The 16,046-nt window shown below is 46.1% G+C and overlaps 1 long non-coding RNA gene across 1 annotated transcript; it reads left to right on the top strand.

Moving 5' to 3' along the window:
• Nucleotides 1-510: 510 nt before the first annotated feature.
• Nucleotides 511-9,742, top strand: LOC310893518. The gene is made up of 3 exons (XR_014579051.1): nt 511-2,294; nt 3,345-3,589; nt 8,051-9,742. It is a non-coding gene; the product is annotated as an uncharacterized lncRNA (long non-coding RNA).
• Nucleotides 9,743-16,046: the final 6,304 nt, after the last annotated feature.

The following is a 16,046-nucleotide window of genomic DNA, read 5'->3' as shown; positions in this document are numbered from 1 at the left end:
TGCTGTGTTGGTGCTACTCTTGCCCTCTGTTGTAAACGAGCTGGGTGCTCTTCCCTGGCACCAGGGTATCCCAGCAAGGCAGCGCTGTGGACGTCCTGGCTCTGAAGTGAGGGCACGACAACGCTCTGCATCAGCTTGGCTTCCTGCAGGCAGTCAGGGTCAGTTTAGGGACACAACAAGAGCTGCCTGGCTAGCCATGAAATGTGGTCTTTATCCTTTTTCTTCCCTTTTCTGCTCGGCCTAGCCCCGTTTGAATGCTTGCAGCCCCATTAGCTGCCTCAACCGTGTGTGCAAGGACAGACAGACTAGCTGTCCTGGAAAAATATATTCATGTGCCTACCAGTGTGCGCGCTCACAGCCCAGGTAGCACCACAAGAGCAATCCCAGGGGTGATTTAATAGCACGGTGCTGCTGGCATTGTCAGTGGCACAACCACGTGGGCATTTTCTCAGCGCGTCACTTGTCTTAGAGACAAGCCACGATGGCTTTCCGTGTGTGCTGCATTTACTCCATCCCCCTGTCACTGCACAAGGCAAAGATGGAAAAACGAGGCCTGTGTCGACTCACAGCACAGCCATAAATTCGAGGAATGCTTCCGAGGCAAGTTAAAACAAATTAGTAATTACCGTGACTGACAGGTACTCTGCAGCCACCAATGAGCAGCCTGCCGATGAATACTAAAAATCTCTTAGCAGAGGAGTTACAACTCTGGCTGTCAACATGGCTATAATTAGGCAGCGCTAAGCGAAATGGCTTCTGCTCAGATGTACTCCCTGGAGAATCTGCAGATCTGGACTGTCTTAGAAAGGAAGGAGATTTAAAAGGGCTGTTCAGCTCTGGTGCTGTGGGGCCTGCAGATGCCAGCCAAAATGGGAACCAAATGTGGTGGGTACAGGACTTGGGCAAGAGCGGGGCGAGTCTGCCTCTCAGCCCAAAGTGTCACGCTTTGCATTCCCCTCGTGCCTTATTTTCCAGGGCCTCCAAGCACCTCCCAAGTACTAGAGTTATGCCTCTCAAACACCCAGGAGTATTAATCACTTGAAAGATGAGTTAATAATCTCTGAGTTGTTGAGACACGCTGAAGGACAAGCTGATAAATTTTCATTGCGCAGTGGGGAAGTGTTCCTCTGGCTGGGAGAGCAGGTTGATGACAAGTTCAGAAGTCTCCAGGGAAGCAGATGAAGAGACAGAAGTTTTCTGTGTGATCAGGAACAGTCACTTATAAATAAAAAAAAAAACTCCTGTGGAAAAGTCAAGCAGTGTTAAAAGAGATCCAAATCTCCCTGCTTAAGGATTAAGCTTTGTATAAAGGCTAATTGTTGTAGCATAATTTCTCCGGTGCCTAAAACAAGCAAGGTTTTCTTCAGCATCGTGCCTTTGATTTTTTTACAGTTTAGAGAAAATAAACACCCATGGAGCATTTGGGGACAGAAATAGCTCTCCAATTATCAATGAGTTCTTGGGTAATTTTCACGCTGGATATCTCAACTCTGATCTTGTTCTTCACGTGCAGCACCGCCTCTTGCAGTGGATGTATCGGGAAGGGGCTCACCTTTGAGGACACCACACCGGCCTGTGAAGAACAGGGCTGTGACACCCCTGGCAGGGTGAAGCAACAGCAGTGACAGCAGTAGCAGCTGAGATGGATATTAAGGTGCCATTGATGAAATCAGCCCTATCTGTGGAGTTGAACTCAGCCCAGCTCCATCCTCGGTGCTGCAGACTACGCTGCATTTCCACAATGAAGTAAAACATCGGTTTTCAGCCTCGCTTAGCGCTGTTGTCCTGGGAACAGGAAATTTCAGTCCTCAAGATGCTGATCTGTTGACTCATTTTTTCAGGTGAACTGTTGTTAATTCTTGCTGGGTGTGTTGCTGCCGCATCCTGTTTGTGCAGGAGCGGGGGGCTGAGTCCTACTGCCAGCTCCTGGCAGGCCCATCCTGTCTGCCAGCAAAAGCCCTTGGGTTAAGAAGCAGGAATTTGTAATTCCAGAGATACCTTCTCATCTCCGCGCAGCGTTCGATCCATCATGACTAAGCACCGTTCAGGAACTTTCCAAGCAACGACAGACTTACATGGGGTGAAGCTGTACTCCAAGATATTTTCTGCAAGTGATGTGCCTGCAGGCAGCATTCAGGACTCAAAACATCAATCCTGGGTAGCTCCAGACTTCAAGGCATGTGGGGGCTTGGCCTGGCTCACAGCTACAAAACCAGACTGCATTTGTCCCACTCCCGAGGAAGGCGATGGAGCGAATGCACCTGAGAGAGGGGTAAAGGACTGAATTAACCCAGGTAAGTGGTTGCAGAAGAATTCATACTTTCACGTCTTTTTATTCCTTCCCATAGCGTTTGAGAGAACTGCCACCCACCCGGGGTGGCAATATGTTGTCACTACCAGTGCACCTGCATGGAGGACAGCAGAAAAACAGCTCCTTCCTGTGAGTCAGCGTGCTCCCATCTAAATCACATTTGGTGTCATTGTCAAGGAGTCTTGAATGTTGTTTTTTTTTTTTTTTCTTTCTTCCATCTGGCAGTTTGATCCGTGTTCCCCTGTCACCATTTTTTGATTGATTTATTTCACATGTAATGAAAGGCTGTCTCTTGGGGGTTTAAAGGGCGACAAACAGCAAGGCAGTCGTTAGCTCTCCAAAGCAGACTTTCAACCAGTGGCTCTGCTGTTTTTAGCTACTGTATGGTAGGAGGAGGACCTCACCTAGGCAGCGGTCTCGATCCTTCTGTTTGCTGTGGTGGAAACATTTTTGATGGTCCAAATGAGAGCGTGCATTGAATGGTGACCGCTACCAGAACAAAAGAGCAGGGCTGAGCATGCCCCAATGCTTTCAGGGGCAAAGCCGGCACCACCCACGCAGGCTCGGGAGAGAAAGAAGCGCAGGGGTGACGCCAACACTGCTAGGGACAACTACAGTCACGGGAGGGGTAGAGGTTCGTTTTCAAGTGGGAAGTGGGAGTACAGCTCTCAGATGAGTCAGTAAGGAAGAGCCCCCGCAGAGGAGTCTCACACCTCTTGCTGCCTCGCAGAACTGCTCGCTGCTGCCTCTCCGCTCCTGTCCTACTTTCTAGGAAAGCTGCAAAGTTCACTGCATTCTCATAATGCCCCCAACAGCAATTCTGAGCAACCTGCACTATCACAGCACTCATTAAGCCATCAGCTATACAAAGAGGAATCTGAAGATGACAGACAACGCTTTTCACCGGCACTCCTCCTTGCATGAGTAAGAGCTGAGCCTGGGCTGTGCGAGGCAGGGAGGGAGCGTACCTGAGAGCTTCTGTGAATCACACGAGAGTGTAACAGGCAAAATATTCTTTTATGTGTCTGTGCAGAAAACGATGAAGCAGAGATGATAAAGAAGCACTCTGGGAACTCCACTTCGGGCCTCCGTTAGCGCTCAGAGCCCACACCCTGTCACTGTGCCACCAGTACTTACCCAGGAAAACTGCTGGCATCAACAGCAAGCCCATCAAGGGCAACACTTGAAAACTCCAAGACCCCAAACGTTATATGGCCTCACGGTCCAGAGCTGTGTTGCTTCCTCTCGTTTTTGTATAGTCAGACCTTCAAATGTGATGTAAGTAGCATTTAAGTGTCCTTCTCATCCTGACTTTCATCCTACAGGCAGCAGGACACACATGCCCAGTGACACCATGGTGACGGAAACAGGGGAACAGGGTGAAGGGAAAACGGCAGCAGACTGAATGACTTGTTCTGACGCACCCTATCCAGGCACCCTTTCAGAGCAACCTGGTCCTCAAACAGTTCTAGCTATAGCAAAGCAATGCCCTAAGAGATTTTCACACACACAAAAATTTTTGTTGTGTATTCCCCTGAAGATCTAATTCATCTGCTCCTCCACACAGTCAGAGCAGGGAGGGATCACGAGGACCAGAACTGAGGATGAAGGAGCCTCTACTCCTACCACAGAAGGTAGTCTCACTCATCTGAAGATCTGTAGTTTAGGGGCTGAAACAAAATAAACTCTAATGAAGGAAAAGTCCCCAAACTGGACTTGCTAGATTTTCTACCCACCTGATTTATTCTGAGGTAATCACTGCATAAGACAAAGAAACCTGGTTCCTTTTCCCAAAACCCTGAGACACTGTCCTTAACCAACAAAAAGGACTTCATGTCAAGTGTACAATGGCCTCGCCTGACTCTGTAGAAAAACCTGGCTCATCTAGGAATTTCATTGTCTTTCACAGAATCACGGAACAACCAATGCTGGCAGGCACCTCTGGAGATCATTTCTAGTTCCCTGCTCTGCTGGGTTTTGAGCATCTCCAAAGACTGAGGCTCCAGAACCTCGCTGGGCAACCTGCGCCAGTGCTCTGCCACCCTCACATTAAAACACTTTTTCTTAAGTGTAATTTCCTTTATTTCAGTCTGTGCTCACGCCTTGTCCTTTCACTGGGTGTCACCAAGAAGAGTCCGGATCCATCTTCTTTATCTTCCTTATCTCTCCAAATCCATGACATTCCCTGTAACAGCAGAGAGGATCAACTGGATTGTATTGCTGGAAGGGCACAGTCCTCACTTCCCGGTCTGTGGCAACCACTTTGAATTCACAACTAATTTGTTTGCATTTGATTTTTATCAAACATCAGGCACCACCTGTACCACTGAAATTAAGATCTTTAAAAGCTCTTGTAAAGAGCAGTTCTTTAATGCAGATCTTTAATGCGCTTCTTTTCTTCCCTACACTTAATTTGCACTTGCAAATTTCCATCTGAGAATGCTGTAAAAGTGCCAGTGCAGCATGAAGTAGCTCTCACACACTGAAGCCAGCCTGTAACGATGTGGGGCTGATTCCTAATGACAGCCACAAGTTGGCATGTTTGCAACCAGTCAAGAAGCATCACTCACTTACTCAGCTCCAACACAGGCTTATTTGTAAAGCATCTCCTGGCCGTTAGGGTATAGGAGAATCTAAATGGACTTGAAGTGGAAAAGGAAGCTCTCCCTTACATTTATGTTGTCATAGACAAATATCGCTTTACTCCCTGCTGAGTATTTCCAATGTCTGTCACTTTGCTGTTTATCTAGCCCAAGCGCCCCAATTTTCCTGACATTCTGCCTCTTGTGCACAGGAGTTCCTGGATATCAGCCACTGGTAAGCGTTTCTTGGGCGAGACTGGCAGTTTAGCAAGACACCCCTTAACAGAAAATAACCTTTACAGTGAAAACTACTTTGATAGGCTGACTTTGAGAGCATGCTGGAGTATGCATGAGATTGAAGCTTGAACCAGAAATGCAGAGGAGATAGTAACATCTCATTGTAAGGGTCTTAGTGAAAAAAAATTGTTCCTGCAGGACTCCTCACTCGATTTCATTCAGGAAAAACAAAAACAAAAACAGGAAAAAACTTGGATTATTGAAAGACATTATATAGATTATATAGATTACGGAAGGACATCTTATTTTATTCTATCTTATTTTTGAAGTCCCTTTTTAAAGGACTCATGCTTGAAAATGGAATAAAAGATCAGACGAGAATATAAAATATAGAGTCCAAAGTGGTCACTCACAGCAATGGTCTGGTGGAAAAAGACCCTCTACTGCAGGGGGTATCACACGTGTTAAGCATATCAAACAACATTTCAAAAATGCCTGTTGGGCAATACGAACTACTCTGGCAGGTACAGAACTTTACATTTTGAGTCCCGATGTATTCTTAACCAGATTACGTCAAACCAACATCATGTCAAGAATATATAAGCTCTTCTTTCGCTCTGACACAGTTAGGAGGGCAACAGAGTCCCCCTCAGCCTTCATTTTGTCAGGCTAAACAAACCCCGTTCCTTTAGGCACTGCTAATAAAATATATTTTCAGTTCTCACACAGACTTTTGCAGATTTCTCTGCACACGGTGCAGTCCAAGTTCCTCTGTCTTGAGTACAGGTCCCCCGAACTGCACACTGAGGATTTCTGTGAATATATCAATATTCTGTTTAGCAAGATCTCTTCTGATACATACATTATCTATTGGCCTTTTTCATCATAATCACGATATGATCAGCTACTACCCTCAGTCGTTTCCTTCTACAGTCCTCTCGGACCTATGGGTGGCTTTTTCTCTCTTCTTAGGCACTCTTCTTATGGTCAGGATGGCTCTGACATAACTTTAGCTGACCAAGTATGTTTTACAGCTACCTCGAGGTACAGAAGAGAGACACTACCAGTAGGTAACCACTTCAGAGCATTGTCTGAGGTAGTAACATTGAACAGCCTTCCAGAAGTGCTTCTCTTTCTGCATTACTGATTAAGATGCCTTGATAACTGGCTTGGTTTTGACGTTTGATATCAAAACAGCTCTTCCCTCATACACAGCTTGCATTCTGCCCTAGACAACGCTACCTTATCTTCACTGCGTTAGTCACCAGCACCATGCAGAACATTCATACTGCACTCCTCTTCCATGTTGCCAGTACTTCAAAACTTCATTAGCACGTGCCACAGTAAGAAATGAAAATCTTTAACAGGATCAGGCCCAAAATATCGAGGAGTTCCAATGTTAATTTCCTTCCCACTCAATAATCCTTTGTTGACGTTGACTTGTGCTGGCTCCTTACCCATCCTGTACATCCAGCCCTAAGGGTATCCTGTACACTCCAAGGCCGGTATGATCAAAAGCAATCAAACCAAACTGATTTAAGAAATTATCTCACCAATTTAGTGTCCAGGTAGATGAGTTATGCCTGGAAAACCGACAAGAGATACCAGGTGAATTTGCCATAATCATTTTATCTTACATCATTTTCTACTTACCTTCAGGTCTTAATTATTCTTTTCTTCAGAACTTGTTCTAAAGATTGCCTATGATTGCAGAAAGACTGATGAGTCTTTGACTGCCAAGATAATCTTTGTCTTTTTAATAAGCATGGGTACGGTGCCTACTGTTCTGCTGTCAGACAGGAGCACTGCTAGCTTAAGAGATTTATAAACTCTCTGTTCCTGGAATGGCAGTTTTACACGCCGGTTCTTCAAAACTCTTGATAGAGATGATTTTGTTTCTTCTCTCAGTCTGAGCACACCAAATGCTGTGAGTTTCTCTCCCACTTCACTTACAGTTCACTCCTGTGCCTCCATCTTATTTCCAGCCAGCCACCCTAGCTTTCTTTTCTAGTGTAGCAGAAGTGGGAAAAGAAGTATTTTCTGCCTTAGGGCTGTGTGAATTTACAAGTTATTGCAGATTCCTTCTGAAAAGAGAAACGTGATAATGAGATAGCGTTACATGCAAGACCACCTTTCGCTGCCCACTGTTTCATTTACCTTTCACCGTAACATTTTACAAATATATAGACCTCTCTTATTGATGGACTTTGGAGGAGAACTGGGGAGTCCTGACAATCTGAGGCTGAAGATGGTACATTAAACTCCAGGGGAGCTCCCGGCAAAGTACCTGAAGAAGCACTTATGTCAGGGAATAAAGGTAAAACTGTTCAATTAAAGCATTTGGCTTAGGCAGAGGCTAAAAAACACACGTGAATTACCCAGAGTGGACAGCAGGAAGGCTAGGACAGCTCCTTCTTTTCACCAGAGTGACTCTTTCAAGCGTGGCATCTGCTTTTATGCCCGTCAAAGTCAACAGCAAAGCCCCCTTTGGTTTTAATAGCATCCTACGTTTGCAGAGTGCTTTTTGCTTGTTTGGAGCTGAACCGACCTACCTACACGCGCTTTTGCACAGGCATTAGTGCCTGTTTGGTGCCAAGGAAATGGACTCGGTGCCAAGGATTGTCACACAAGACCGTATCCAGCTACCAATTACACTGTAAGTGGTTTCTAAAAGCACGCGGTAGTCTAAATGCACACAGTGTACTTCCATGTTCTGTACTCACCAATCATTCTTACAGCTCTGGAGAACTCAGCAAAGATTGCTGGGGCAAGTGTTTTAGCTGGCTCTAAGTTTGTGCTAACAAGGGGCATTCCGCACTTTCCTTTGTTGTCTAGGCTGATAACCACGAGGTAGTGGTGCACCCAAAATGCATGTTCTGTGGCATCCTTACAATGTGTAAAGGCCTCTTCTTTTCCTCAGGTGCAGGTTCTGCGTCAGGCAAGGCAGCAGCCCCTTGGTAATTCATCTGTTGCTAATCTGGTGGAAAATTACATCAGCTGGCTAACTTTCCTAAGGATTAATGTGATTCTAAATTTGTACCCTAGCTTTATTAACCTTTGGCTGCGTGAAGTCTGTGCGCTGTGAAGTCTCATACATCCAGGCCAGCTGGACATCCTCACCGATGTATTTGGGAATTAGCTGTTTTGCAAAATGTTAAAACTTAACGGAGAGGTTCCTAAGCGAGTCCGTCAGTTACAGCGGCGGAACTCCAGCACCTTGGCAGCAGCCCCCAGGAGCGGGAGTGCAGCAGGGAGTGCAGCAGTCCCCACGAGAGCACGGCTGGCCTCAGCCAGCCGTGGAAGGACAAGTGCTGCGTAAGGTCACCCACGCAGCTTTCCCAGCAGCTCGCTGCCTTCATCCGCAGTCTGCTCTATTGCACTCCTGGGCCTACTTTGCTCAGCTGATTGCTTAATGTGCCGTGCTCCGTGGGAGGTTTGAGACGCATCAAAAAGGACTGTGGCGGGACAAAATGCACTGTCACTGGTGACATGCAAGCAGCATGCAGGCCGAAGGATGGCAGGGACATAACCACGATGCAGCCACGGGTTACGGCCAGCACGGATCTGTTCCTCCACCACATGCTCTTCAGCAGGGCCTGAGAACAGCAGGTGACAACTCCTGAAGGCCCCAGATTATAAAATACCAGGACATGGGGGAGTCACAGTGGCTGATGGAGATCTAGCCTGTCCTTCAAGGCATCGCAGCTTTGTAGAAAAGTCCAGGTGAGCCTGCTGGAGTTTGCAACGCCAAGTCTCCTTGCTTTACTGTTCATATAAAGGCTTTTTGCACTAATAGGTAACAGAAATCAAAGATGCTTTTGTAAAGTCTCGCTAAAAATTATTCTAGTTTCTACCCCAGAGACAGTATTTTTGCATGTGGGAGAGAAACAGGCATGTGTTTACTTTAATATAAGGAGGATCACATGGTTCCTGCTGATGGAATAAAAACATTATTTAATCAGGGAGTATAATTGTACACTAGTTTTGCATGTTTGTAAACTACCTAATGGAGATGTTTTAGCATGTCTTTATGGAATATGAGTGAAGATAGTGTTTTTGTAAAGCTGATCTTTTGCAACCCTACAGTTGTAGTAATATTATGTAAATACAATACCCATGGTTTAAAAATGTATATGCAAATTGTATAATTTCTCAAAATTATTAAAGAGTATATTTGCAGAGAGGAAATAAAAAGAAATCTGATATCTGTCACGTGGTTATTGCTATGGTTGTGATATAAGAACTAGTAAGGGTCTTGCTGTGTTATGGTAGGACCAACTAACTCTGTATTGTACTGGTTTATACTGAAAAACAAACAACAAATCCCGTCAAGGTTTTCATAATATCCTTGTGATTATTTAAAAGGATGAACTAAATAAAAGTTCAGGTCCAGACACCAGGAAATGCTAAAGTCCTGCAGAAGGTAGCGGGAAGCATTCTGGATCTGAAGCCCTTGCAGGAACGACTCCGTCATGCTTGCACTGTTTATTGAAAGTCATTTCACTGAGCTCTGCAGTTGGATGATTGATTCTCCGCTCTTGTTCAGATGGAGGATTTTTTAATCATGTTAACTTAGCAACAGAAAGGTGCACTTGGATATATGCTGAACAATAAACATTTTATAGTGGGATATTGAATTTTCTACCAACTTGGCATCGCATCCAGACTTCCTGCCAGAAACAGAACACACTGTTGAAACTGGAAAGTTTGGCAGTTCAGAGAAATCTGCGTTTTTTGCTGGTTTCCAAACTTACTGAAGCCAGTTAACAGCATGCAGGAGTTATAATCAGGGCAGCTTACATCTGGAGCGAAGTGTTTGTCTTGGATGTCTTTTTGGCAGAGCCCATGTGGCTGTCAAATGCGGAGAAAGGGAGATGGGGAGCAGGCCATTCACATGACATGTGAGAAATTAACAAACGCATGGTTAGCTGAGCACTGTGAAATACCTGCATGCTAATTTCCAAAGGGAGTAGTGTGAATCTCAGGGCAGTAAAGGGAGCACACAGTGCTCAAGAATGACATAATTCAAACTTATTGCTTCCATGGCTTATCACTTGACGTGAAGACAGAATATAATTAGTTCTGATTTACATTGCAGCAGTACCCTGAAGCCCCGTCTGAAGGCTCGCTTCCATCCCACTGGGATATAAGCTGAACCTCGCTCATCACCTGGTTCCCATCTACGCACACGCATCCCCAGTCTGAGTTTTGGACCATTTTGATTCTTGCTAGCTGTCCTGGTGGGAAGTGAAGTAGAATTCAACGTTTTGCTTTTATTAAGAATCAGAGGTCAGAATTAGTACTTATTTCGGAGTTGCCAACATTTATTTCCAGTCACAATTTCTGGTCTGCTTTGGCCTTATTTTGGTTTAGGCTGTCAGCTGAGGCTGAAATTTTACCAAAAAAAGATGAATTTTGCCACACCAGCAAATCAGAAGCTGTTTGGTAATGTGGCACTCTTGCCCCAGCTAGGCTCAAAGGTTCCCGTGGAGTTATTCAAGTGTGTTCAGGAATCAGAAGTCCTTTTGTATAAGCCTGGGGAGTGGGATCCCTTTGCTGCGGATGTGGGATGAATTCAAGGCAAAAGTCAGCTCCTGCCCCAGAGATATTACACTCAGAAGAGCCAAAGGTGGCAACATAAGAAGGTGAAATGAGTTCTAGGGGTGGAATTTCCTCACTACCACCAATTCAGTCTTCTAGGCACTGCATAGCAATGCCTGACACTGGAGCATCAGTCATTTATTGATTCATTTTGTAAAAAGAAGAGTAACAAGTTGTTTATTTTGCCAGAACGTATAACCTGTGGGTCTCAGAGATGCAGAAAGCCAACACTAGTTGTGCTGGCATGCAGGAAAAGCGACAGCTGATTAGAAACTATAATCCTGTGGGTTCAAGAAAATATCAGCACAAAATCAGCACAAACTGACAGTCAAATCCTTGCAGGCCTTCCTTTCTGTAAGCTTTGGCTGACACATGAGCATTGCTGAATCTCATTGCAGACAGCAAGTAAAGGAGAAAGCCTCGCTCTGCTTGAACAGCTGACCTATGGGACCTCCTGGAGCAGCAGTTTCTCCTGCAAGCCCTATTTCCTAGCCAATCTCAGGCTACATTGCAAATGGCCTCCCCATCAGACGCTCCCAGAGAGATTTCTTCTGCTATTGAATAGAGAAGATGTGAACTCTCGGGAGTTCTCTTCACAGCACGTTACTGATTTGGTGTGAGAACTCCATGGTAACTTGATCATATGGACTTGTTTGAAAGGAAACTGGTCAATTGACAGCATTTTCTCAGTCGTTAATTTGTTCTAGATATAGGATTAATAAGCTTTTAATTCCATGCCCCATGAAGTGTATTTGGACTACCTTCTCATGGCCAACACTCTGTTCTTGAACCCCGAGTAGTGCTTTCATGTGCATCATGGTTGTACGTAAAGGAAAACCTGCAGCTTACTAAAAACTTGGGTTTGGGGGCTGTCTCTCTAGGCTGGAAGCAGAGCTGTGTTCAAATGAAAATCACTCCCAGAAGCCAAACCTGGTTATACAAGCAAATGTTTCCACTGTCTGCTATGTCTTCTCTCCACCCTGCTGGCCCCCACAGAGAACCCACTCCAGTGGTTTTCCAGGGCTCTGCTATCGTTTTCAGTTTGCCCATCTCTAGCTTCACACTAACTGAAAACCCTCTGCACAAGGCAGCCTCTCAGAAATACACAGCTTATTCACTTCCCAAACCTGTAAGATTTCCAGCGACAAAAGGCAGCTCGATTTCGTTGCCTTGGTATTCCCCCCCCGCACACACTGAAACAAACCAGAGAATTTAGAAGTAGTCATTTTCCTGACCTTCCAGATAAGCTGTTTGCCTGCCAGAGATACAGTAATCCTGTCAGATACCCATACATCTCCAGGGAACTCCAAAACTGCAGCAGAAATACCTAGGGGGAAAAAAAATGTGAGGGAAGAATTCCTTTGATATAAGTTTAGTCAAAAGTCCTCAAAACTAATGGCTTGAGGAGTAAGGAAAAATGGATGCAACAGCTACGGTCTCCTTGCTTCTTGCTAGAGACAGCAGAACACGACTGGCCGTAGGACAGCAGTGTGCTGTCAACTCTAACCCGAATACTTGTTAGCCCCAGAGAATTGCTCGCTGTGCAGACAGGCAGAAACCGTGTGATTAGGATACAAATGCAGTGAGCCTGAGAAGAGGAGGGCTGGAAGCGAGGGCCTGCGGCTGCAGCAGCAGCGCTGGCAGAAGTGAGCCGAGCCCCCCAGCAGGTGGTGGTCTCTGACAGCGCAGGCGAGGAAGTTCTTCAGCTGCTGCAGCTCCAGCAGAAGCAGGCTCTGCTACCGAGAAAGGGAAATCCCTGCAGGTGCCCGATTTATTTCTCGGTGGAAAAGAAGCAGGGTGGATTTCCCCCCATTTCTAAGACTTACGTTGCTGTGTGCTTGCGGTGGGTGAAAGTTGACTTCCCTGATAGAAGTCAAGTGTCCTGGAGGACAAAACACAGATGTCTCAGTAGCAGAGCTCATTGCAAACAAAATAAAAGCCAATTTTGCATGGATTACCGTGGTGGGTTTTTGTGTGTGTTTGTTTTTGGTTGTTGTTTTTAATTTTGCAGAAGCATTTAACAGCAGAAAATGATGGATTCTTAATGTACACCCTAGGTCTGCAAACATCTGAAAGCTCAGATGGCAAACCTATCTGCCCTGTGCGTGTACACTGAGAATACCAGCTTCCCAAGCCAGTGAAAAAAAGCATCATGCCCAGCTATTGAAAGGCAGGACCGTGGTCTGGCTGCGTGCAGAGTTCCTGATACTCAATCACCAAACAATACTAAACTCCCTGGCTCTGTCACTCTGGTTTCATTTTGACTGCTACAGCACTGACCTTCATATGCCCAGGACTTCTGTCATCACGATACAGAATGTACCACAGAGAACCAACCATGGAAACTTTTAACAGGATGCACAGTCTGGCACATTACAAAGTTGCCAGCACGGACTGGATCCTTTGCACAGGGTTAAGCACTGTTTTCTTCTGACTGACTGTGAACATACTTGTAATCTGGAGTATTGGCTTCACTGGATTCATGCTTGTAAGTGTAATGCAGCAGTTCACAGAAAGCTTACGGCAGAGGGGCAGAAGGGACTCTGGAACAGCGCAGCACAAAGCCTAAACATTCCTGCTATTATCAGTGACTGAAGTCATGACACTGCTAATAGTTCTGCTGACCCACTCCTGGGGCTGGACCTTTGCCCTGGGAGTTGCAGTATTAACAGAATACAGTTCAGGCTGCAAAATCCAAGTCCACCCCAAATCAGAAACTGCCAAAATGAAGGCTGGCAGCAAAACATTCTCCTGTAGCTGACATAGCTGTGTTGTAAAGCCAGGAACAAAAGCCAGTTGTCCAAGCTAGCATGACACAAGATGCTGCCCTTCTGCCTCTCCTGGCCTTTCACAGCATGCTGCTATGAGTACTGCAGCCTCCTCCTTTACAAAAATCCCCACCCAACCTCCACACCCAAATGAAAGCTGCAGATATATACGGATTTTAATGCACATGTACAAGAGGTGTTGGAATGATAGTTGCACAGTCATCTTCTGTGTTCTGGAGTGGTTTATTGGCTTTGTGACCTTAACACTAACTTCTGTGGCTGTTTAACTGTTGAGGTTTTCAAAGAACAAATGGGAAAGAAACCTACCACATGGCCTCATATCTACATCTGTATGGGTCACGAATGGGTCTGGATCATCTACTTGATGATACCCAGCTCTTTGCTTTAGCAGAGCATGTAACAGTTCTAAGACATTGGCACTGAGTTGCCATGCTCTCAGAGCCATCACTGAAGGGAGTTAAGCACATAAACCACATGGAGAGATGCAAGTGGCTTTGGCTCACACTCGAAGCTCAGGAGGAAAGTGGGTACAGATCTTCCAAAGTTTCATCTATGAAAATCTTGCAGCTGCTGTTCCCTGCCCCTTTCCAGACAGACTGAGCATCCTGTAAGTTATGTTGCTAAAGCTAGACCTTCTCTTCCACCCTCAGCCTCTCCAAACCATCTTTGCTGTGGCTTTTCCTGCACCTTGTTAGTGCTGCCAGCGACCCCACTGTCCCCTGCACTGATTGTAGGCTGCCACGGTGGCTCTGACACCAGGTCCGATGTTCAACAATACAGCAGCCTGTAGCAGTCAAAAGTAGCTCCTCAATCCATGGTGGTCCTATGCTAGAATTTAATGTATCTTCAAGGAGTTTAGCTGCCAAGTTCTAAAGAGTCTTTGCTGAGAACATTAGCTACAGATTTTAATGTTTTAATAGCTTGGGGTACAGTTACATCCCTGGCTCCACGCCAAACTCATGCCTCAGTGCGTGGAGGCACTCTAGGTTGCACAAATTTGTGTGTTCTTGCTTGTGCAAAATGACTGTACGTGATTTGCACGTGGGCAAGAACAAGTGTTTTATCACTGTTTCTGGTCCTGACTGAATTTTTTTAGGATTTTTTTTTTTCAAGATGAAATTCAACCTGAGGCAGGCAAATGATATGTGAAATCTCAAAGAAATGAAGTTTGGCACACACATGGATATGGGGTGGAGCAGACCTTTCGCTACACCCTGACGAGCTTTGAAGTAACATCAGAATATACCTGCCTCTTATGAAACCAACGGAGAAAGTTTTTCACCTTTCTTCATGAAATGTATTGTTTCCTGAATATTTTTGAAATTTTCCCTCATATATATATATATTCGGTTCAAGCCCCTTGCTAAACTTTCCAGGAAGATATCAATTGCTGTAAAAACAACCAAAAAACATTTGTCTGTCTCCAGTGAAGGAAACCCACCACGCAGCTCTCAGCCCACCCTGGAAGCCGGTGGCACAGCTACTCGTGAAGCACTTTTGCGCCCTTTATCTTTGCGTTTTCTCTCACTCCATTGCCCCAGCTGCCTTTTCTGCCTGCCTTTGCTCAGCCCCTGGGCACCCTAAGCCTCAGCTCCTCACCAGCTCGGTTCTTTACCCGTTATTTACTTCAGGGCCCCCCGCGGGGCGGGTGCCGGCGGCAGGCCGCGGGGGCCATTTTGCCGGCGGCGGGGCCGGTGCGGCGCTGGCAGCCGCGAGATGGCGGCCGTGCGCTGCCCGCCGGCGGCTGGCTCTGGCCTCATGGCGGTGGGCAGCATGTTTGCGGCCCGTGTTGTCCTTTATGTCCCTGGGCAGCACGGCCCACGGTGTCCCACACAGAGCTGGAAGCCTCCTACACAGAGCTGGAAGTCTTGATACCTGTTTATATTTCTCCCTTGCCTGCAGCAAGCCACTTTCCTCCTCCTCGTCAGTCTTCCCCCTCACGCCTTATGTCCTTACTTCAGCAAGTTAGAAGCAGCAGCCACCGAGGCCACTAGGCCCAGCTGGCCGTGGTGTGTTGCTGAAGCCAGTCCTGAAGGGAGGAAGGCGTGTGGGAGCTGCTCCTCTTGGGCTGCCTTCCCCAGCAGGGCGGTGAGCAAGCCACCTCGAGTCCAGCTGCCCCAGGCCACCCCCTTCTGCTGGTTGAAATTGTTTCGTCTATTAAATGCAAGTGATACAGTTTAATCTTCATGGTTTGTGAAGGCAGTGTGACTTGAACCACTTGTCTCCTTCTTCCATGAAAAAACAAGGTACATTTTTCTTCCCCGTGATATTTTAAAAGGATAAAAATTGTGTTGTTTTTAGCTTGCATACCTACATTGTCTCCTGCTCATGTATCTAGTGAACAATGCTGCTACCCTCACCTTTCTGGCACTTCTCTGAGTAAGATAATCACATTACTCCAACATACTACCACTTACTCTTCTTGCTCTGTGCATAAATTACTTTTCCATAATTGCCTTTCTTGACTCATAGCTTGAGCCTGCAGGTGCTGAATCTCTCGTGAATGGTACCAAGTGGCATCATTCC

The sequence above is a fragment of the Anser anser genome, assembly GCF_964211835.1.
Source record: "Anser anser genome assembly, chromosome: 2".
NCBI classification, from domain to species: Eukaryota; Metazoa; Chordata; class Aves; order Anseriformes; family Anatidae; genus Anser; species Anser anser.
This window is presented reverse-complemented; position numbering and strand designations above follow the sequence as displayed.